The 22,338-nt window shown below is 40.3% G+C and overlaps 1 non-coding gene and 1 pseudogene across 1 annotated transcript; one reads left to right on the forward strand and one right to left on the reverse strand.

The window, feature by feature from the left end:
- Window positions 1–667: 667 nt before the first annotated feature.
- Window positions 668–22,338, reverse strand: part of LOC110541840 (FGFR1 oncogene partner 2 homolog) — a 30,633-nt pseudogene continuing 8,962 nt past the window's right edge.
- Window positions 3,928–4,054, forward strand: LOC132650240 (small nucleolar RNA SNORA17). Its single transcript, XR_009588620.1, has one exon. It is a non-coding gene; the product is annotated as a small nucleolar RNA SNORA17 (small nucleolar RNA).

Genomic DNA, 22,338 nt, shown 5'->3' on the forward strand with positions numbered 1-22,338 from the left:
TTCCAAAGTAGTTTAACCTACTAAATGTATCTATATACAGTGGTCTTTCTTATGAAGTAATACCTGTTTTTCTTTCCTGAAATGGTATTGCATACATGCAACAAGTCATGGGAAGTGCTACCTAAGAGTTATGGGAACGAGGTGTATACATATTGTTTCTGTCTGTGGTGCAAGTACCACATTCCTATAACCTTGGAGGTGTCTTTGAGGAAGACTGAACAAACAGGAAAGCTGACAGGTAAGCACTAAGGCAGATGTCTCATGGTATGTAATAATGTTAACTCTGATACCGAGCAGGAAGGATAAGACTTAGAACAAAGTCTTCCATTCAGAAAACCACAGCAAAACTTGCATTTAAAGTTGGAAAAGTTTAGGATTTCCAATGTTTATTGGGAGTATTCAGCGTGATGGCCTCTATGTCATCCAGTACGCCAACAGCACTTCTGAGATTGCAGTGCTCCACAGTATTGTCAAGACTCACTTTTCTCTTGGTGGCTCAGCTTCTCCTTCCATGTTTGGGATCAAGTATGACCATTAGTGATCCATTCTTCTGTTGTCTCTTGCCAATGTACCTTACATACTATAGAGGGAAAAGGACAGAATGAAATTGGGTTTTATGATCATCCATCCATTTCAGGGCCCATCCTAGTGACATGCAAAAAGCCACTCAGCTCTTCCTCAGACTCAGGTCACTGTTGGTTACTAATTCGGAAAGAGATATACTGCTCTCTGAAGTATCATCCTTCCAGAGGTTCAAAAAGGATTCTGGAGTTATCTGAAGGATCTCCCTCCAGCCTTTGTTTTCTTGTTCAAGTTGAAATATTCGCTCCTGTTCCTTGCAACTCTGCTGTTTATCAATTTCAATAGTTTTTCTCATTATTGCTGCCATCTCAGTGATCTGGTCAACATGTGTTTGCAATTCCTTCAACTCTTTTAACTTCATTATTATGCCCGGGTCTTCCTTTTTTCTTTTTTGCTAGCCATTAGGAATCTGAACATCTGCTGTTAGTACTTGTTCATTATTAGTTCCAAGGCAGACTGGTGTTCTTCCAAGGATATTAGCAGTTCTTTGTTCCCTTGTTATAATTCTCTGGTTTGTCTCTTTTCTTGCTGGATTCCCATAGTTTGGACCATGGCCAACATCTTGCAACTTCATTAAGTTCTTGGATTTCTTCCTGCTACTCCATCATTGCTTCTACTCTCTTTCTGAGGGCTGTGGTCTGCTCAGTGAGGGACTCTGCAGCATTCTCATGGTCCCTCAGCCTCTCAACAAGGGCTTCATCAGCCAGTGCCTTTTCGACTGCAGCTCATCTCTTGGTTCTGACAGGAGATCAGGGGAAACACAGGAGAGAGGGTGCCTGGCTCAGGGACATGCCCATGAGTGTTATTCCACTCACTTGGCTGAGGGGACACGACGATAAGCACCCAAGAGGTTGAGGCACTCAGGGGCACTCTCTGCACCCTTGAGGAATCTCCTCAGTGAGCAGATGGGCAGCCCCACGCAGACATCAGGGGGACACAGCAGCAAGCAAGCCCCTCAGCCCATCCCAGGCCAGAACAGAACCTCTGCTACCGCCTAATGGACTGTCTTAATTGGTTGTATTGTTTTTTTTTTTTTGAAGTGATTTTGAGTTGCCTGAAGCATTCAATAGCTATCACCTCTATACACTACTATAAGTATAGCTTACATAACAAAAATGTAAAAAAAAATTAGTTCCTAGGGATTTTTTAGCTAATATGAGTGTTGATATTTACTATGAAACACATCAAAAACAAAGTTTAGTTGATGGAGGATGGAAAGCCAGGTAGATGGACAGACATGTGATACGAACAAAATATTAATTAGCTCTGATCTAGGTAATTATACATGGTTATTTACTTTCAGTTTTCTTTCTGTTAGAAAATATTTCTAATCATGAAATTGATTAGTAGAAATAGGTGCTGACAGTGTAAGAATGGTGACCTGAGTTCAATCCCTGAAACTTACATAAAAAGTGAAAAGAAATAACTAATCCTATAAAGTTGTTCTCTGACATCCATAGCACATTGTGGCAAGCATGTGATTGTCTCTCCCCATTGTGTACGCACACACACAAATAAATAAATAAGCAAATAAAGAAATAAAAATAGTCTTTATGAAAACTGTGGGAAGTGACATGGCCCTTGCAGTATAGGAAAAAATATTTATTGATCTAAGGAGAGGAGGGGAATTAAAGGTTACCATCACTTTAATTTCTTTCTATATTTCATCCCTGACCCAGCAAGTTGTTCAGTTTTCTTCTGTGTAGGCTTTTTGCTATTTCTGTTGTTGTTGAGGTTCAGCTTTAGTCCATGGTGATCAGATAAGATACAAGGGATTATTTCAATCTTCTTGTATCTGTTGAGGCTCGCTTTGTGACCAACTACACGGTCTATTTTGGAGAAGGTTCCATGAAGTGCTGAGAAGAAGGTAACTTCTTTTGTGTTTGGGTGTAAGTTTCTGTAGATGTCTTTTAGGTTCATTTAATTCATGACCTCTGTTAAAGACATTGCTTCTTTGTTTAATTTCTGTTTTGTTGACCTGTCCTTTGTTGAGAGTGGGGTGTTGAAGTCTCCCACTATTAATGTGTGGGAATCTATGTGTGGTTTAAGTTTTATTAATGTTTCTTTTAGAAATGTGGGTGCCCTAGGATTTATTTAGTTCACCTAGAGCACAATAGAGGATTTATTTAGTTCACCTAGAGCTGGGCAAAAATTACTCCATCCTCATCCTCCAAGCCCTCAGTTTCGATTTTCCCATTATACTTGCTTTTAGTCATATCTTAGGTCTGGTTCATCTCTCCCCATGGTTCCAAGTCCTCTCCTGCTGATCTCTCCTCTCCTACTCCTCCCACTTGATTCTTTCTCCTCTCCAGACTAAGATGTCCCACCCTATTCTCTCCATTGCTCAGCATTGGCTGCTTGTTTTATTGAAATTACAGAGAGCAAATGTGACATGTTTACACAAACTTGAGAGAGGTATAAGCATCACAATGCATTGTTTGGATTGAAACCAGATAGTGGGGTAGAGAAATCAGCATTTGAATGAACAAGGGTAAATTGCATGCATTCCACAAGAACATTATACTAACAATGAAGACATGCTGAGGACAGAATGTTTATGAACACCTTGGTCAATGCTGTATATATCTTGAGTTGTTTCAAGACTTTTCAAGAGTCCTATAATATTTTCCAGTTGCAGTGAATTTAAGTGTACTTGTACCATTTGCTATAAAGTTTTTTGGTTAATGCTAGGTAAGATAACTGGTAGATAAGTGCTTGATTACAAATAGTAGGTAAGAGGATCTGGAAGCTTAGTAATTTTGTTATTCTTACCAGATTCTGTTCTAAAACCTAAAGCAATGCAGACTTAACTTTAGTCTTGAAAGACAGGTTATTGCAATAAGAGAGGCTCAGCCAGGTGTGGTGGCACATCCTTTTTCAATTTTTTTTGGCTTTATAGAACTATTCAGTTCTTTTTTTCATTTTTATTATTAATTAATTCAATTTACATCTTGTCCATGTGCCCCTTCCTCCTCTCCTCTCAGTCCCAGCCTCCCTCCTACATCCCTTCTCCCCTATGCCTCAGACTGGGGAGCCAAGGGACCCTTACATACACACCCAGTACATCTATTCATATAAGGACTGAGTTCCTCTTTTTGCCCTGTGGTCTTGTAAGAAGTCTCATTGGGGGAAGTGATCAGAAAGCAGGCAACAAAGTCTGTATCAGAGATATCTTCCATGCTTTTAATCTCGGTACTCAGGTACTCAGGGAGACAGAGCAAGGTGGATTGCTATGTGTTTGAGGCCACCATGGTCTAAAAAGGGAGTCCAGGACAGCCCAAGGGTACACAGAGAAATTTTGTCCCTGAAAACCAAAAAAAAAAAAAGCATCAAGAAGAGCCTAGTACTGCCTCTAGAAGCATATCAGGTGTGGCTGATGTGTCACAAGTGCATCAGCAGATGGCAGAGAGAGGCTGTGTCTACACCCAGTGTTCTGACCTATGGACATCTGAATAATTACTAGCCTAACATTCCCCCAAAAAAGTGATCCTCAGATGACCATGAATCAGGCACCAGATAGGCCCAGATGGTATCCCGAACCAGGGAGAAAGCTAGAGACTAGAACCCCATCTGGGACGGCAGGCCTAGGGTGGGAGCCCAAGACAGATGACCCTCACAAGGACCCTGTTAGGAAACAGGGTCTGTGAAGATTACACGACAGGTTCACAAATCACACCACGAGACCAGTTCCATGTGGGAGATTTACTAGGGGAAGGGAAAAGGGGTCACAGAGAGGCAAGGTGGAAGAGAAAGGGGGGGCTCCAGGAGTTCTCTTATAGGGTGACCCAGGGCATGTGCAGGTAGTTCCAGGTGATCAGCAGGTGGTCTGGTTGTTTCACAAATGCCTGATGACTGGTTTGTCAGGTCCCTCAGGGCTGGCCGTAGAGATGCCTGCTTACTGATCCCAACATTCCTCCCTTTTTGTTTTGTTAAAAAGTGAGGAGTGAGGAAAGGGTGATGGTAGGGGAAGGGGTGTTTTCCTTCTCTGGGTACAGCTGGTCCCCACCATCAGGGTCATAGTCATCTGGCTCTGTGGGCAGAGGTTGATAATCCTGTAAGAGTAACTGATTAATGGTTTGGTTAGAGATTTTTTGCATTTGTTGTTGGAAGAATGTAGAGGGAAGTTAATTAAGCAGGGTGCAAAAAGCAAAAACAGAAAGACTAACACGAGAGGTGACAGAAGGGGCAGAATTCATTTCCATATGGGATTCTGAAAGGCCCAAGAGCTAGATGCCTCCAGCTCTTCCTTTCCTTTTTGTAAATCTGTCTGGAGTTGCTGGATTTTGTCCTTTACTATACCCGACTGGTTGACATAGAAATTGTTAGGACCAAAGCACTGATGTGGAGGTTACACTCTGGTCCACAAATCACACCACGAGATCAGTTCCACGTGGGAGGTTTATTAGGGGAAGGGGTTACAGAGAGAGGGAGAGTCAGAGAGCTGAAGAGGAAGAAGAGAGAGGGGGGAGGGCTCCAGTTCTCTTATAAGGTGATCCAGGGCATGCGCAGGTAATTCTAGGTGGTCAGGGTGTCTTCACAAATGCCTGATAACCAGTCTATTAGGTCCCTTGGGAGCTGGCCATAGAAGTGCCTGCTTACTGGTCCCAACAGAAATAGCATTCCTCCTGGAGGAAGAGGCAAAGGCCACCTTCTTTAGCTGTGAGGAGATCCAATCCGCATCGGTTTTGAAGTACTACTGCTGCCAGCGAGTCAATCTGTCCTTGGAGGGTTAGTATTGTCTGAGCCACTTTTTGGAGGTCCTGGATGAACTGGGAAGAAAGCTGATGGCACAAAGTTAGTGAGGTGGCTAATCCTGCTGTTCCGGTCCCTAGAGCTGCCGTGATTCCTGCAGCAGCCAGCAGGGGTAGGATATGAATTGCCCTCTTCTCCTCCTGGGCAGCTTTTGAGTCCAAAACCGGGATTGGTAAGGGCTCTCTTCCATTTATCACCCCCAGCTCAGGGAAGAGGAATACCAGAGCTCAAACTCCTGACCAATGAGCAGGTAGACGATGGTAGACCTCAGTGCCACAAAGAATTGAGATATTATTAGCGGTAGGGCATTGGGGTTGAGATGAGGTTTCAAGGATTACAGTTTTATTACAGTCTAAAGAATTTATTTTTTTTTCAATGCACTTTATTCAGAACCTTGAACAATCATCGGACCCTGGGGAAAGCCAGCCCAAGAATTTAGCAATCCTAAAGAGTGTGTCCCAGATGCCTTGAAACAGCTCACAATGCCAAATAGAGTCATATGAGAAAGGTAGGTGGTTGTGGCAACGTCAGAATCAGGGTAGTTAGTAAATGGTGAAGTGAGGTTGCTTGACAGAGTCACTGCAGAGGTTGTCAGCGGTACCTCTGACTTGGTCGCCTGTGGTACACACAGCCAGCAAGCTTTAAAATGGCCCGGTTAGGTCACATTAAGGAGCTTGTAGGCCCAGGTCAGAGTCTGAAGAAGGAGATTAAATGACAAGTTTATGTTACTAATGAGAGGGGATGTTAGAGAGGTAATAATCTTAAAGGAGTATGTAATTATCTTTTCTACTTCTCCCATTCCCAGATTTTGGGTAATTGGGACATATTTTCTCTGGAAATGGATAGTACTTATCGGTAGATTGGGTGTGTAGCAGCGGTAGAGTTTTCCAATGACGTCTGCTTCCCATCTGGCATCCCACGGGTCTTGGATGTATAAGTAGAGGGTCTTTCTGAGTGGATTTGGCAAGACCAGTATGGGCAGCCTCCATACCTGTCTGGCCATTTTTTGCAATAATTCTTTGTTTGATCAAAGAGAAAGCAAACAAAAATTCTATCAAATAAGAGGGGAGGGATAGAAGTGGGGGTGATGGCTATCTCAAGCAGCTCCCTAGAGCCTCCCATAGAACAATTTGTTGACTCTATTTGTAGAGATTGTTTATTATTAATAACGGTTTCTCGAACCTCAAATCTCCATATGTAGGGATTACCTTTAAAAGAAATAGGCAAGACGGAGAGGAGGAAAAAATACATATCCAATCCAGTAGAATCGAACACCGCTCCTGTGGTGAGGGCTCATTCTTCTGGAACTGGAGACAGGGTGGTTGATCTTGGTGTGTTTTGGAGCTTGAGGGAGCAAGGTCCTGTTGGAGTTGATATGTAGGAAGGGGCATTATCTTGAGGAGAGGGGGTGAAAGGCTTAAGGTGGGATAGATGAATCTAGTGAGGGAAGCCCTCAAGCTTAGCGGCTGTGGGGGTCACAAGAATCACCTTGAAAGAACCCTGCGATTTAGGAGAACTTTGGTTTGGAGGGGAACTTTGGTTTGGACGCCATTTGGGGAACTTTGGTTTGGAGGGGAGAGAAGGACCTGGTCCCCAATGTTAATAGGAGATGGACAGGGGTTAGTGTATGGCCGTGGTAAATAGTGGTCAATAAAGACCCATAGAAGGGAAGGGAGATGACAGAGTAAGGGAGTAAGCAGGTGGTCAGGGAGAGGAGAGGATTTAGTTGAAAGACCAGGAGTTAGGACCGGTCTCCCATACATGAGCTCAAAAGGTGAAATAGACAGAGTTTTTTTGGGGAGAGCACGCAGCCTGAAAAGAGCCAGGGGGAGAAGTTTTACCCAATCGAGGTGAAGCTCTTGTGATAGTTTAACAAGAGTGTATTTTAGGGATCAATTAGTTCGTTCTATCTTTCCTGAAGACTGGGGGTGGTATGGGATATGAAAATACCAAGGAATGTTAAGGGATTTAGATAAGATCTGGGAAATCTGAGAAGTAAACTCAGGGCCATCATCTGACTGAAGAGAGGTAGGAATTCCAAAACGTGGGATAATCTCATGGAGAAGGAGATCAGAAACTGTCTGAGCTCTTTTGGAAAGCCTCCACCCATCCTGAGAATGTGTCCACCAAAACCAGGAGGTACCGGACACATTTGACTGCTGGAATGCGGGTAGAATCAAGTTCCTAGTCAGTCCTAGGGAGAGAGCCTCTAGCCTGGTGGGTAGGGAAAAGGAGGCTACAACATCCTGAGTTAGGATCTGAAGTCTGGCAAATCTTACAAGAAGCAGTAATGGTCTTTAGGAAGCATAAGTCCTCAGAGGTAGGCTGCAGGTGAGCTCTAACGAAGTTAGATAAAGCTTGACTGTTAGGATGGAAGAGCTGGTGTAGATAAGACAGGATTTAATGAGTGTCAGGAGAGGTCAGGGGAGATGTGGGTTTCAGTGTGAGGATGTTTTGTGGTGGGAGGGAGGAATCTAGGCCTCTTAGGGCCACAGCCTTAGCTGCCTCATCAGCCCGGCCATTCCCTTTGGAAACTATGGAATCGTCCATCTGGTGAGACTGGCAGTAGACTACTCCAATGGCTGTGGGAAGGTGGGAGGTTTCTAGCATTGCCATAATTTGGTCTGCATTGGTTACTGACCCTCCCTTTGCTGTAAGCAACCCATGCTTTCTCCAGATGGCAGCATGGAAGAAAAGAATATGAAAAGCATATTTAGAGTCTGTATAGATATTAAGGGATTGTCCCTGGGCTAATTGGAAACTTCCGGTAAGAGCTATTAGTTCAGCCTGTTGATTAGTGGTGTGGGCAGGGAGGGTTTGTGCCTCAACCACCTCAGTATCTGACATTATGTCATAGCCTGCTTTTCGAGCTCTCTCGTGTACAAAGGAGCTGCCATCTGTGTACCAGGTATAGGTAGCCTGAGGCAATGTGCCCTCCTTTATGTGTGAGGGGTGGGGCAATAGTTCCTCTAAAATTTCAGTGCAAGAGTGAGATGGGGTATAGTCAGAGTTAGGTCGAGGAAGAAGGCTTAAAATATTAAGATGTGGGCATGGTTGGAAAGTGAGAGTAGAGTCTTCTATTAGTGCTATTAGTCTTCTACTAGTGGAGAGAAAGGACCCTGGAAGGAGGTAAAGTTTGTAAGCCTTTGTATGTTAAAAGGTGAGACAGATTGTGAGAAGAGAAGACAGTAATAGGTGACTCGGAAGTTAGGGTTTTTTTGACTCTCAAATAAGGAGCTCTGCAGCCGCTAGGGCACAAATACAAGGTGCCCATCCCTGGACTGTCAGGTCTAATTTTTTTGATATATATGCTACAGATATCAAAGAGGGTCCCAATTGGTGGTCCAGGGCCCCAAGGGCATATCCCTCTTTTTCTGTTATATAAAGGGAGAAGGGATAGGTTAGGTCTGGAAGATGTAAGACCGGGGCCTCAAGAAGAGCCTGTTGGAGCCTCCGGAAGGGTTTAGTAACAGGTTTTAGAAGAGATTCATGCAAAGGGCCTAAGGCTGCCTCATATAAGGGGCGGGCAAGAAGGGAAAAGAAGGGGACCCAGGACCGTAAGAAACCGGCCATTCCCAGAAATGAAAGATTTCTTCTTTATTAAAGAAAACTGCCAGTGACCGTATTAGGTCTTTTCTGTCTAGGGTGATTCCCTTGTGGATTGGGGTTATTGTTAGTCCCAGGTAAGTGACCTCAGAAGTGGATAGCTGGACCTTGGAGGGTGAGACCCGATAGCCTCTGCTGGATAGGAAGTTAGAAGAGCAGAAGTGTTAATTTGGCTAACTTGTAGGGATGGGCTACAGAGGAGAAGGTCATCTATATACTGTATAAGTTTAGATTTAGGGAGAGATAAGGAGAGTAGATCAGAGGCTAGGGCCTGGCCAAAAAGATGAGGGCTTTCCCAGAATTCCTGGGGTAAAACAGTCCAGGTAAGCTGAGTAGAGACCAGGGTGTCAGGGTCAGTCTAGGTAAAGGCAAAGATATTTTGTGACTGCGTGTCTAAGGGAATAGAGAAAAATGCATCCTTGAGATCCAGAACTGAGAAATGGGAAGTACCTGAGGGGATAGTGAAGAGAAGGGTATAAGGGTTAGCTACAACAGGGTAGAGAGGAATGACTGCAGAATTTAGTAGGCAGAGATCTTGAACCAGGCGAAAGGTTCCATTGGGCTTTTTAAACACGAGGATGGGGGTGTTAAAAAGAGAGAAAGTGGGGCAGAAGAGATAATAGGCTTAAGTCCCCTAAGACTCTTAAGAGGAAGAGGGTATTGAGCTTTAACAATATACCGGCTGGGGTCCCGTAGTTGAATGGCTACAGGGGAATGGTGCCTAGCAACGGAGAGGTTTTGGATATCCGAGACTTGGGGGTCCACTTGAGAGGCTGGTAAGGGAAGCGACATGTTAGAACTGGTAGGTAAGGTGGCTAGGAGGAGGAGGAGAGAGGACGCTGGCGAGCTTGGGGTCAAGCAGATGGGTGGAGTAAAGGAAATAGAAGCTCTTACTTTGGCTAAAAAGTCCCTTCCCATTAGGGGAACTGGACAGGTTGGCATTACTAAAAAGGAATGAGTCAAGGGAACTCCCCTAAAAATACAATTAAGTGGTGGAGTCCAGCAAGGCTGGCAAGGCTGTCCTCCTACCCCCACAAAAAGGAACTACAAGCAGAGGTTGGTACCCAGTACTCCGGTAGGACTGAGTAAGTGGCCTGACAACCTGAATTCAATTTTCTGGAAACCACATTAAAACAAACAAACAAACAGACAGACAGACAAACAAAAACCAGATTCACTTGTGCACACCTATAATCTAGGTAGTCCTATGGCAAGATTAAAGGCAGAGACAACATTGCCCTGAAGCTCAAAGAGTGTAAAAACAAGCACAACTAGGCCTGAGTAAAATTAGAAAGCTAGAACCAGTCCTTGAAAATTGTACTTTGACTTCTAAAATTAAAAAGATAGAACCAGTTCCTGAAAATTGTACTTTGGCTTCTACACAGGCACTGTAGCAGGTGCACACCCAGCTCCCACTAAATGAATAAATACATAGTGTTTAAATTATATTTAATCTAAAAAGTAGCAGTTAACAAAGTCAGATGTAAAACAAGAGGCCAGATTTGAATGCACTTTGCCCTAAAATAACAGTGTTTCAATATAAAATTAAAGAAAGAACCATAAAGACACATTAGAAAAGCAACAAGGAAAAGTACTGTAGCAATGGTTCCTAAAAAGGAAACTAAGATTAAAATAAACATGTAGAGCTTTGAAAAAAAAATAGAGGGGCCTGCATATGATGATTGTTGACTTTTAAATTGGCTTGCTGATTCTTTAGTGTGTTATTGGGAAAAGCTGGAGTATGTATTGGTATAAACAAAGTAATACCTGACATAATGAAAATGAAAAGAAGAAGAAGAAGAAGAAGAAGAAGAAGAAGAAGAAGAAGAAGAAGAAGAAGAAGAAGAAGAAGAAGAAGAAGAAGAAGATTAGCATATCTGGAGTGAATGGAGAAGGAGAAACAAAGGGCTAACTTCAGGGGCTCACTAGAGCTATGAAACTGTGTCAGTGTGGATGGATGATGTTCCTGCTCCAGGTCTAATGAAGATAGCAATTCATCAAATCACAGACACAACAAGCATAGGAGAGGACCCCTGATCAGGGCAAGGAGGAAAACAGGCTCTGTCTAACACATCTTAGAGATTTATGCTTTTGGAAATCAGAAACTGTTTTTTGTTTGTTTGTTTGTTTTTTCCTGGCAATTCACAAATTTTGCACGTATGTTGGGAAGGCTCAAAATGTATTTGTTTTGCTCTGAAACAGGTGTAATGCATTCAAAATAATGAAGACATCTATTGTAAACCAAGAGACATGAAAGAAAAATACTTGAAGAAAATGAATACTACTTTTGGCAATCAACTCTTCTTGGTCTCATCTGTAGTTACATGCATGTGGTTTGACCTGCCGTAGAAACGAAATAATAAATCTTATTGTCCCACTTTGCTTTATGACTTGTATGTTGATTTCAGGCACTCTTGGGAGGATACTGAATTTAGAAAGAGAACTACAAATGCTATAAAGTGTACAAGGTTAAGGGTTTTTAAAGGTTTACTAACATACATTAGCTACATAAAATATATGAGTTTTATTATAATATAGTAATATGAGTACATGATATATTTTGCTCAGATTCATTGCCCCCACTATCCTTTCTTGTCCCTTTCTCATGCCTAGTCATCTTTCACTGTTTTTTTATATATGTTCTGACTATACTTATTTGCCCTTTGTTACAATTTAAAGTATATAATTCTTATATAAAATATTTAATTTTTTTCTTCTAAAATAAAATGTGATGCAAACACAAGGGTAAATAAAATTCAAGGAGGGTGGAAGTTCAAAATAAGAAATATCAAACCCAACAACTGCATCTAGAAACAGCACAAGAAAGAAATCAATGTAAATAAATAAATCCTACATTATATTTATCACAGGAGTAAGTTGAAAAAAAAAACCATTTCATTGTGAACAGTAACTTATTTTCAGCACAGATATTGTCTAAATACTTAAACTGTGTATGTCTTACATCATCTGTATATATAGTGTACTTAGCAAACATAACATCTGTTAATTTATGCTTATAATCTAGTAATGGAGAGCCTGCATTCATACATACTTAGTACTTGCATACTATAGTACTTTTCAACGGAAGAACACCAAGCCATCTAGGGAACATTCCTGGAATGACTACTTCTATCTCTGTTTAATTATGACATATTTATACTTATGTAGGTACCTAAAATTAGTAAGAGGCCTACTCTTAATAAGAACAAAAATCTTTTATCTTGACTTTTGGCACACTGATGTATTCAATAATAGCCTAAGATTTTTATAGAGAGAAACATTAGGGAGCTTATATGATCCTTATGACCACAATAAAGCTCATTTAATCAAGAAACACACACACACATACACACACACACACAGTTAGCCTTGGCTGTAAGGTTAACTTGGAATTGAAAACAGAAAAGAGCTGGCACTGAGAGTTGAAACACATAATTAAGAAACTGAAAGCTGTTCCTAAACACAGACCAACCTTTCCAAAAGAACTCTTTTTTTCTGAATTAGTATTAAAAGAGAAAAATCTTGTTAGGCACCAAGAATTGCATGAGATTACAAGCAGAGGATTTGAAAGAAATGCATAAAGAGCTGCTAAGAGTAGAACATTATCCAAGCTGCAAAAAAAAAAAAAAAAACAAAAAACAAAAAAAAAAAAACAAAAAAAAACGTCATATGCATTTGGATTTGGGCTTCAAAGAATAATAAGTCCTTGTGTTTGGTTTAAGATTAATAATTGGACTAATGAATTACATTTTAACAATATTTTTTTAGGCCAAAAGCAGTGAATAAGTTTGGTCAACAAAATGTCTAGAGATGTCTAGAGATGAGAACAGTGCTTCATGTTTCCTGCAGTAAGAACATTTGTTCATTGATAATGGCTCTTTCTCTTCCAGTTCTATAAAAGTGAAACCTAGAGAGAATTATATACATAGGCATAATGAGCATGAGATATTTTGAAAAATCCTGACTCTGTGTCAATCAGCTTATGGTTTGAGGCATAAGTTTGATCATCCTTATCTAAAAATATAATACAAGTGTTGTTATTAGCCATGAAAATATAGCGATTGAAACTGCTGAGCTTTGAAAATACTTATTTGATTCAGTATTCAGGAAAGCAGGTAACACCTCCAACATTTTAATCTTCATTTCTCCAAGATGGTGGTGGCCAATGAGCATCATTTCTGAAGGACAGAAGATTCTAAACCCCAAAACTAGTGATTGGATGGGCGGCTGAAGCTAGAGCATTGACTTTGAGGCTTCTCGGGCTAAAGGGGACAACTTGTGAGCTGGGACAGATTGGATCCAGCTAGTGGACTTCTCCTGTGTCTGACACTGGCAAACTATCAACCCCCTGCACTTTCGGCTGCATCTTCTTTGTGCTGCAGCAACAGCAGGGATTGGATAACCCCAGGTACAGGGAAACTCCCAACTGAAGGTTCAAGCAGGGGAACCAAATCTGAGAGTAGAAAACTGGGCTCTCTGAGATACTGCATATGCCTGCTAGTGAGTTAGCAGGCCCTCTGCACTTTGCACACTCCCCGGCCAATGAGTGCATGTGGATCCCCGGTGCTTCCCACACACACCTGCAAGTGAGTACATAGGCCCTCAATGCTTTCCACACATGCCTGCAGTGAGCGCTTCAGCAAGAGAATTCATAGAGTGCCCCAGATTGAGGTCCCTTATACAAAGCAGCCAGACATTAGATCCCTACCACCCACACCCTGACTATGGGCAACATAGAGATCTCTGAGACAGCATTCTCAACATTGAAACCCCTGTTCTATGAGACTCCCAGTGGAGTTGAGCCAAACAATTCCTGGAGTCAAGATCTTGCACCTCAGGCAGATCTGAGTTCTTAGAGCACAACACTGAGACAGGCCAGAGGGCCACTGAGCCATTCAGGGCACCTGCACACTCACACTGTGCCTATAAACAGCAAACTGCCCCAGTATCACAACCTGCACATGCACTCCTCCCTTATACTTCACTCTTCCAGGCAGGCACAACTCCATGAAAACTCCTTTCCTTGCGCACTTGAGCCTGCAACCTTCCTCCCTTAGTTGCATCTGAAACACCACCACCCACTCTCAAACCAGTGGACGACTCTCATCTTCCTTAAGAATACTCCAGACTCCAGAGACAGATGAACCCAGTCTGCAGTACTGGCTCCAGAACAAAGAGCAAAGGTTATGGATAAGCAGATGGCTAGAGACTGATCTGAGAACACATCCAACAAGAACCGGGACATTATGAAGCCACCAGCAACCCACAAAATCAATGGATATTTTAATTAATCAGAAACAGGAAAATTATTTTAAAGCTATGCTCATCGAGTTATTAGAGGCACATAAAGAGGAAATGAACAAAACACTCAAAGCAATAGAGGCAAATATAGCCACACAAATAGAGGTACATAAAGAGGAATGGAACAAAGATCTCAAAGAAATACATGCAAACATAGCCACAGAAATAGAAGAATAAAAAAGGAAATGAATAAAAAAATAGGTGCTGTCGTGGAAAGATAGTAATCAACATTCAAACAAATGAAGAAAATGGTGCAAGACATGAAAACAGAATCAGAATCAGGAAATAAAACACAAATATAGAAAACCCTGGAACTGGAGAACATGAGAAAAAAAAATCAGGAACCGAAAAGGTAAGCATCACCAACAGAATACGAATGATAGAAGACAGAATCTCAGGCACTGAATATACAGTTGTAGAAACTGATACATCTCTCAAAGAAAATATAAAATCAGAAAAGTCACAAAGACAAAAGACTCTACCCAACAGGTTATCAAAACATATGCTGAGATTCACAGCCAAACTTTGGGCAGAATGCAGGGAATGTTATGAAAGAAAGGGGATATAAAAAGACATGAAGGGGACAGGAGCTCCTCAAGGGGAGCAACAGAACCAAAAATCTGGGCACAGGGGTCTTTTCTGAGACAGATACTCCAAACAAGGACCATGCATGGAGATAACTTAGAACCCCTGGACAGAAGTAGCCCAAGGCAACTCAGTATCCGTGATGGTTGCCCAATAATAGGACCAAGGACCATCTCTGACATAAACACATGGGATGACTTTTTGATCACCTCCCCTGGAGGGGGGAGCAGCCTTCGCAGTCCACAGAAGAAGACAAATAAGCCAGTCCTGATGAGACCTGAGAGACTAGGGTTAGATGGAAGGGGAGAAGAACCTCCCCAGTCATTGGACTTGGGGAAGGGTATAGGAGAAGAAGAGGAAGGGAGGGAGGGTGGGATTGGGAGTGGATGGGGAAGGGAGCTACAGCTGGGATACAAAGTAAAAAAACTGTAATTAATAATTTTTTAAAGAAAAATATATAAACATTTAAAATAAATAATTTTTATCTTATGAAAAAAAATCCAAGAAATCAAGGATACCCTGAAAAGACAAAAATCTAAGAATAATAGGAATGGATGAAAAATAATATTCCAGGTTCTAAGGTCCAGAAACTATTTTCAAGTAAATCACAGAAGAAAATTTTCTCAACTTAAAGAAAGAGATGTCCTTAAACATACAAGAGGCTTAAAAAACGCCAAATACACTAGATCAGAAAAGAAACTCTACATGTCACATAATAGTCAACACATTAAACCAACAGAAGAAAGAAAAAAATATTATAAGCAACAAGGGAAAAAGGCTAAGTAACATACAAAGTAGACCCAAGATAATCACACCAGACTTCTCCACAGAAACCAAGAAACCAGAAGGGCCTAGACAGATGTCATGCTGACTCTAAGAGAACACAGATGTCAAACCAGACTACAGTACCCAGCAAAACTTTCAGTCAACATGAATGGAGAAATAAAATATTCCAGGACATAACTAAACCTAATACCTGCACAGCAACACAGCCTTACAGAAGATACTAGAAGGAAAACCCTAATCTAATGAAATCAACTACAGTCACGAAAACAAAGAACATATATAACCTCACAACAGCAACAAAATCAAAAGAAAACAAGCGCACAAACACACTATCACCACCAATACTGCACAATAAAAGGAACTAACATTCATTGGTCACTATTATCTATCAACATTAATGGACTCAACTCTCCAATAAAAAGACACAGACTAAAAGAATGGTTGCAGAAACAGGATCCAACATTATGCTGTATCTAAGAAACATACCTTTGCAACAGTGACAGACACTACCCCAGAGTAAAGGGCTGGAAAAAATATTTTTCAAGCAAATGTACTCAGAAAACAAGCTGGAATAGCCATCAAATATCTAATAAAATAGACTTTCAACCAAATGTAAGCATAAAAGATGAATCAGACACTTCATTCCTATGGAAGGAAAAATCCACCAGGAGGACAAAACAATCCTGAACTTCTATGCCAAAAATACAAGAGCACCTGCATTCGTAAATGAAACATTATTAAAGCTCAAACCACTTATTGATCCCAACACCTTAATAGTGGAAGACTTTAACATTCCACTCTCACCAAGGGACAGAACATCCAGACCAAAGCTAAATAGGAATATAATGACACTTTCAGAGGTCCTAAATCAAATCAACCTAATAGATGTCTATAGAACCTTTCATCCAAACTCAAAAGAGTATACCTTCTTTTAAACATACCATTGGAACCATCTCCAAAATTGACCATATAGTCAGACACAAAGAAAGCCTCAACAAGTAGAAGAAATTTGAAATAATCCCTGTGCCCTATCAGACCACCATTGCCTAAAACAAGATCTCAACATTAACATAAATAACAAAAAGCCTACACATGCATGGAAACTAAACAACTCTCTAGTCAACGACAGCTGGATCAGAGAAGAAATAAAAGAGAAGTTAGATACTTCCTAAAATTAAATGAAAATGAAGGTACAACTTACCCAAATTTATGGGACACAATGAAATTAGTGCTAAGAGGAAAGTTAATAGCACTAAGACCCTTCAGAAAGAAGTTTGAGACATCTCTTACAAGCAACTTAGGTACACCTTAAAGCTCTAGGGAAAAAAATAAGCATAAAAACACAATAGGAGTAGGTAGTTGGAAGTAATCAAACTTAGGGCTGAAATCATTAAAATAGAAAAAAAATGAAACAATTCAAAGAATCAATGAAAGCAAGAGCTGGTAAATCAACAAGATAGAAAAAAACACTTAGCCAAACTAAATAAAAAGGAGAGAGAAACTATCCAAATCAGCAAAACTGAAAAAATGAAAAAGGGAATATAACAACAGTGAAGAAATTCAAAGAATCATTAGATCTTACTTCAAAAGCCTATATGCCATAAAAATTTGAAAATCTAAATGAAGTGGATAATTTTCTTGATAGACTCTATTTACCAAAATTAAATCAAGATCAGGTAAATAAGTTAAGCTGTCCTATAATCCCAAAGGAAATAGAAGCAGTCATGAAACCTCTTCCTGCCAAAAAATATCGAGGGATTGATGGTTTCAGCACAAAATTTTACCAGACCTTCAAAGAAGAGCTGACACCAATAGTCTTCAAACTCTCCCACAAAATAGAAACAGAAGGAATAGTACTAAAGTCATTCTATGACTTCACAGTCACCTTGATACCTAAACCACACAAAGAACCAACGAAATAAGAGAATTTCAGACCTATCTCTCTTATGAACATCAACACAAAAATACTTAATGAAATGCTGCCAAACTGAATCCAAGAACACATAAAAGATATCATCCACCATGATCAAGTAGGCTTCATCTCAAGCATGGAGGGGTGGTTCAATATATGGAAATCCACCAATGTAAACCACCACACAAACAAACAGAAGGAAAAAAAACACATAATCATCTCCTTTGATTCTGAAAAGCATTTGACAAAATCCAACACCCATTCAAGTTAAAAGTCTTGGAGAGATGAGGGATACAAGGCACATACCTAAAAATAGGAAAGAGAATATACAGTAAGCCTATATCCAACATCAAACTAAATGGAGAGAAAGTTATATGAATCCCATTGAAATCAGGGACAAGGCTAGGCTTCCCTTTGTCTCTGAATGTCTTCAACATGGAACTTGAAGTCCCAGCTAGATCAATAAGACAACTAAAGAAGATCAAGGGAATTGACATTGGAAAGGAAGAAGTGAAAGCATTACTATGTGCAGGCAATAGGATAGTATACATGAGTGACCACAAAAATTCTACCAGAGAACTCCTTCAGGTGATAAACGCCTTCCACAAAGTGGCTGAATACAAAATTAGCTCAAAATTCCAGTAGCCCTCTTGTATACAAAAAATAAAAGGATTGAAAAATAAATTAAGGGAAAGAATACCCTTTACAATAGTCATAAATATCATAAACTACATTGGTGTGACTCTAACAACAAGAAAAAAAGACCTCTATGAAAAAAAAAAAAGATTTCCAGTCTCTGAAATTGAAGAAGATATCAGAAGATGGAAAGATCTCCAATGTTCATGGTTTGGTAGGATTAATAGCTGCCTGACCAAAAACAATCTACAGATTCAAGATAATTTCCAACAAACAATGAACAAAATTTTTTACAGACCTTGAAAAAACAATTCTCAATTCCGTATGGCAAAACAAAAAACCCAGAATTGCTAAAAATCCTGTACAACAACAGATATTCAAGAGGTGTCTCCATCCCTGATCTCAGGCTGTACTATAGAGCAACAGTAATAAAAACTGCACGGTATTAGAATAGAAACAGAATGGTAGTGGATCAAAGGAATTGAATAGAAGACCCAGAAATAAACCCACATATCTAAGGAAACTGGAATTTTAACAAAGAAGCCAAAAACTAAAAACAAAATAACCCACAATGGATAACCTCTTCAACAAATGATACTGTTCAAACTGGATGTCTACATGTAGAAAAATGCAAATAGAGCCATATTTATCACTCTGCATAAAATTAAAGTCTACGTGGATCAAAGACCTCAACATAAAACCAGACACACTAAACACATTAGAAGAAAAAGTGGGGAAGAACCTTGACCTAATTGGCACAGGAGACAATTTCCTGAACAGAATCTCAAAGATCAACAATCAAAAAATGGGACCACCTGAAACTGAAAAACTTCTTTAAAGCAACACAAACTATTGTCAGAACAAAATGACAGCCTACAGATTGGGAAAGGATCTTCACCAACCCTATATCTAACAGAGGGCTAATATCCAGAATATATAAAGAACTTAAGAAGTTAAACACCAACAGACCAAGGAATCTAATTAAAACTTGAGGTACAGAGCTAAACAGAGAATTCTCTGTACAGGAATATGGAATGGCAGAGAAACACTTGAAGAAATGCTCAAAGTCCTTAGTCATTAGGGAATTGCAAATCAAAACAACCCTGAGATTTCACCTTATACCCATCAGAATGGCAAAGATCAAAATCTCAATTGACAACCATGCTGGCGACGATGTGGAGAAAGGGGAACCCTCCTCTATTACTCCTGGGAATGTACCCTGGTACAACCACTTTGGAAATCAATCTTGTGCTTTCTAGGAAAATTAGGAATAGTGCTACCTCAAGATCGAGGTATACCACTCCTAGGTTTATATCCAAAATATGCTTAAGTATACAACAAGCACATTTGCTCAACTATGTTTGTAGCAGCTCTATTCTTAATAGTCAGAAGCTGGAAACAAACTAGCTTTCCCTCAACTGAGGAATGGATACAGAAATTGTGGTATGTTTACACAATGGAATATTTCTCAGCAATTAAAAACAAGGAAATAATGAAATTTGCAGACAAATGGATGGAACTAGAAATGATCATCTGGAGAGCAAGTGGAGAAAAGGGAACCCTCCTCCACTGTTGGTGGGAATGTAAATTTGTAAAACCACTCTGGAAATCACTCTGGTACTTTCTCAGACAATTAGGAATGTTACTTCCTCAAGATCCAGCTATACCACTCCTAGGCATATATCCAAAAAATGCTCAAGTACACAACAAGGACATTTTCTCAACCATGTTCGTAGTAGATTTATTTGTAATAGTCAGAAGCTGGAAACAACCCAGATGCCCCTCAACTGAAGAATGGATACAGAAATTGTGGTATATCTACACAATAGAATATTACTCAGCAATAAAAAACAAGGAAATCATGAAATTTGCAGGTAAATGGTGGGAACTAGAAAAGATCATCCTGAGTGACTTATCCCAGAAGCAGAAAGACACAAAGGGTATATACTCACTCATACGTGGATATTAGTCATATAATATAGGATAAACCTACTAAAATCTGTACACCTAAAGAAACTAATCAAAGAAGACTCTGGCTGAAATACTTAATCCCCATTCAGAAAGGCAAAGAGGATGGACATCAGAAAAAGGAGAAAACAGGGAACAGGACTAAAGCTATACTCTTACAGAAGCTATACAACAAAGAATACCCTAGGGAAGATGCTCAATCATAATTCTGAAGGACAAATGCAACAGACATTGGAAGAAGGAGAAGATTGGTAATAAAACAGGAGGCTACCACAAAGTCTCTGAAGTAGAATCTGAGACTCATATCCAAACTTTGGGCAGAGTACATGGAATCTTTTTTTAATTCTTTATTAATCATATTTTATTCACTTTGTGTTCCCCCAGCAGTTCCCTCCCTCCTCCCCTCCCAATATCTCCCTTCCTCCTCCTCCCTCTGCATCCATGCCCCTCCCCAAGTCCACTGATAGGGGAGGTCTTCTTTTCCTTTCTTCTGATCCTAGTCAATTATGTCTCATCAGGAGTGGCTGCAGTGTCTTCTTCTGTGGCCTGATAATTCTGCTCCCCCATCAGTGTGAGGTAATCAAAGAGCGGGTCAATCAGTTCATGTCAGAGACAGTCACTGTTCCTATTACTACGGCACCCATTTGGACACTGAACTGCCATGGGCTACATCTCTGTAGGGGTTCTAGGTTATTTCCATGCATGGTACTTGGTTGGAGTAGGATCTCAGGAATGACCCACCCCCGTGCTCAGATTTTTTGGTTCTGCTGCTCTCCTTGTGGAGCACGTGTCCTCTCCAGATCTTGCTGTTTCCCACTTCTTTCATAAGATTCCCTGCACTCTGCCCAAAGGTTGCCCATAAGTCTCAGCATCTTCTTGATAGTCTACAGGGCAGAGCCTTTCAGAGACCCTCTGTGGCAGGCTCCTAAGTTGTTTCCTGTTTTCTTCTTCTGATGTCCATCCTCTTTGTCTTTCAGATAGGGATTGAACATCTTAGCCAGGGGCCTCCCTCTTGATTAGTTTCTTTAGGTATACAGATTTTACTGGAAACAACCCAGAATCCCCTCAACTGAAGAATGGATACAGAAATTGTGGTACATCTACACAATGGAATATTACTCAGCAATAAAAAAAAAAAAACAAACAAACAAGGAAATCATGACATTTCGAGGTAAATGGTGGGAACTGGAAAAGATCATCCTGAGTGAGCTATCCCAGAAGCAGAAAGACAGAGATGGTATATACTCACTCATATAGCGATTCTTTTAAGATTATTATATAATTACATTTCTTTCTTCTGCCTCCCTCTAATACCTCCATTTAACTTTCCCTATTTTCCTTCAAAATTCATAGCTTTTTTAACATTGTTATTGCATGGGTGCATTTGTTTGTATGTGTGTGTGTTTACATTTATAGTATTGTTGTGGTGGTTTGCATATGTATGGAATCCATAGATTCATGTGTTTAAATTCTTGGACCATGGGGAGTGGCCTTGTTGGAGAAAGTATGTCACTGTGGGGGTGGACTTTGGTGTCTCCTATGTTCAAACACTCCTCAGTGTGGAATAGTTTCCTTCTGCTGCCTGTGAACCAAGGTGTAAAACTCTCAGCTCTTTCTCCAGCACCATATCTGCCTGCAAGCTACCATGCTTCCCACCATGACAATAATGGATTATACCTCTGAAACTGTAAACTAACCCCAATTAATGTTTTCTTCTATAAAAGTTGCCATGGTCATGATGTCCCTTCACTGCAATGGAAATCTTAACTAATAAAGAAGTTGTTAGATGGGACCAGGGTGTTGCTGTGATAGGCCAGACCATGTTTATTTGAAGGGATATGGACTTTGGGAATGTGGATTATAAACATAGTTGAACACTTTAAATTGGGATTAATGCAATGTTTTAGTAGGAATAGGTATGAGTGGTGGTGAGGGTGATTTAAACTGTGGGAGCCTGTCTCAAGAGGAATCAGAGAATAATTTTATTATGTGGTATAGAAATTGTTCTTGTGATATTTTGGCAAAGAATTTGGTTGCTTTTTGTCCAAGTCCTAAAATTTTACCTAAGGCTAAAGTGAAGAGTTTTGGATTAATTGCATTGGCAAAGGAAATCTCAAAATGCCTAGTGTAAACTTTGTTGTATGGTAACTAATGTTAACTCTTATTAAGAACTTTTTATGAAATGGAGCGAGGAAAAATACAAAATGTAT

The sequence above is a fragment of the Meriones unguiculatus genome, chromosome X (assembly GCF_030254825.1).
Source record: "Meriones unguiculatus strain TT.TT164.6M chromosome X, Bangor_MerUng_6.1, whole genome shotgun sequence".
Taxonomy (NCBI): domain Eukaryota; kingdom Metazoa; phylum Chordata; class Mammalia; order Rodentia; family Muridae; genus Meriones; species Meriones unguiculatus.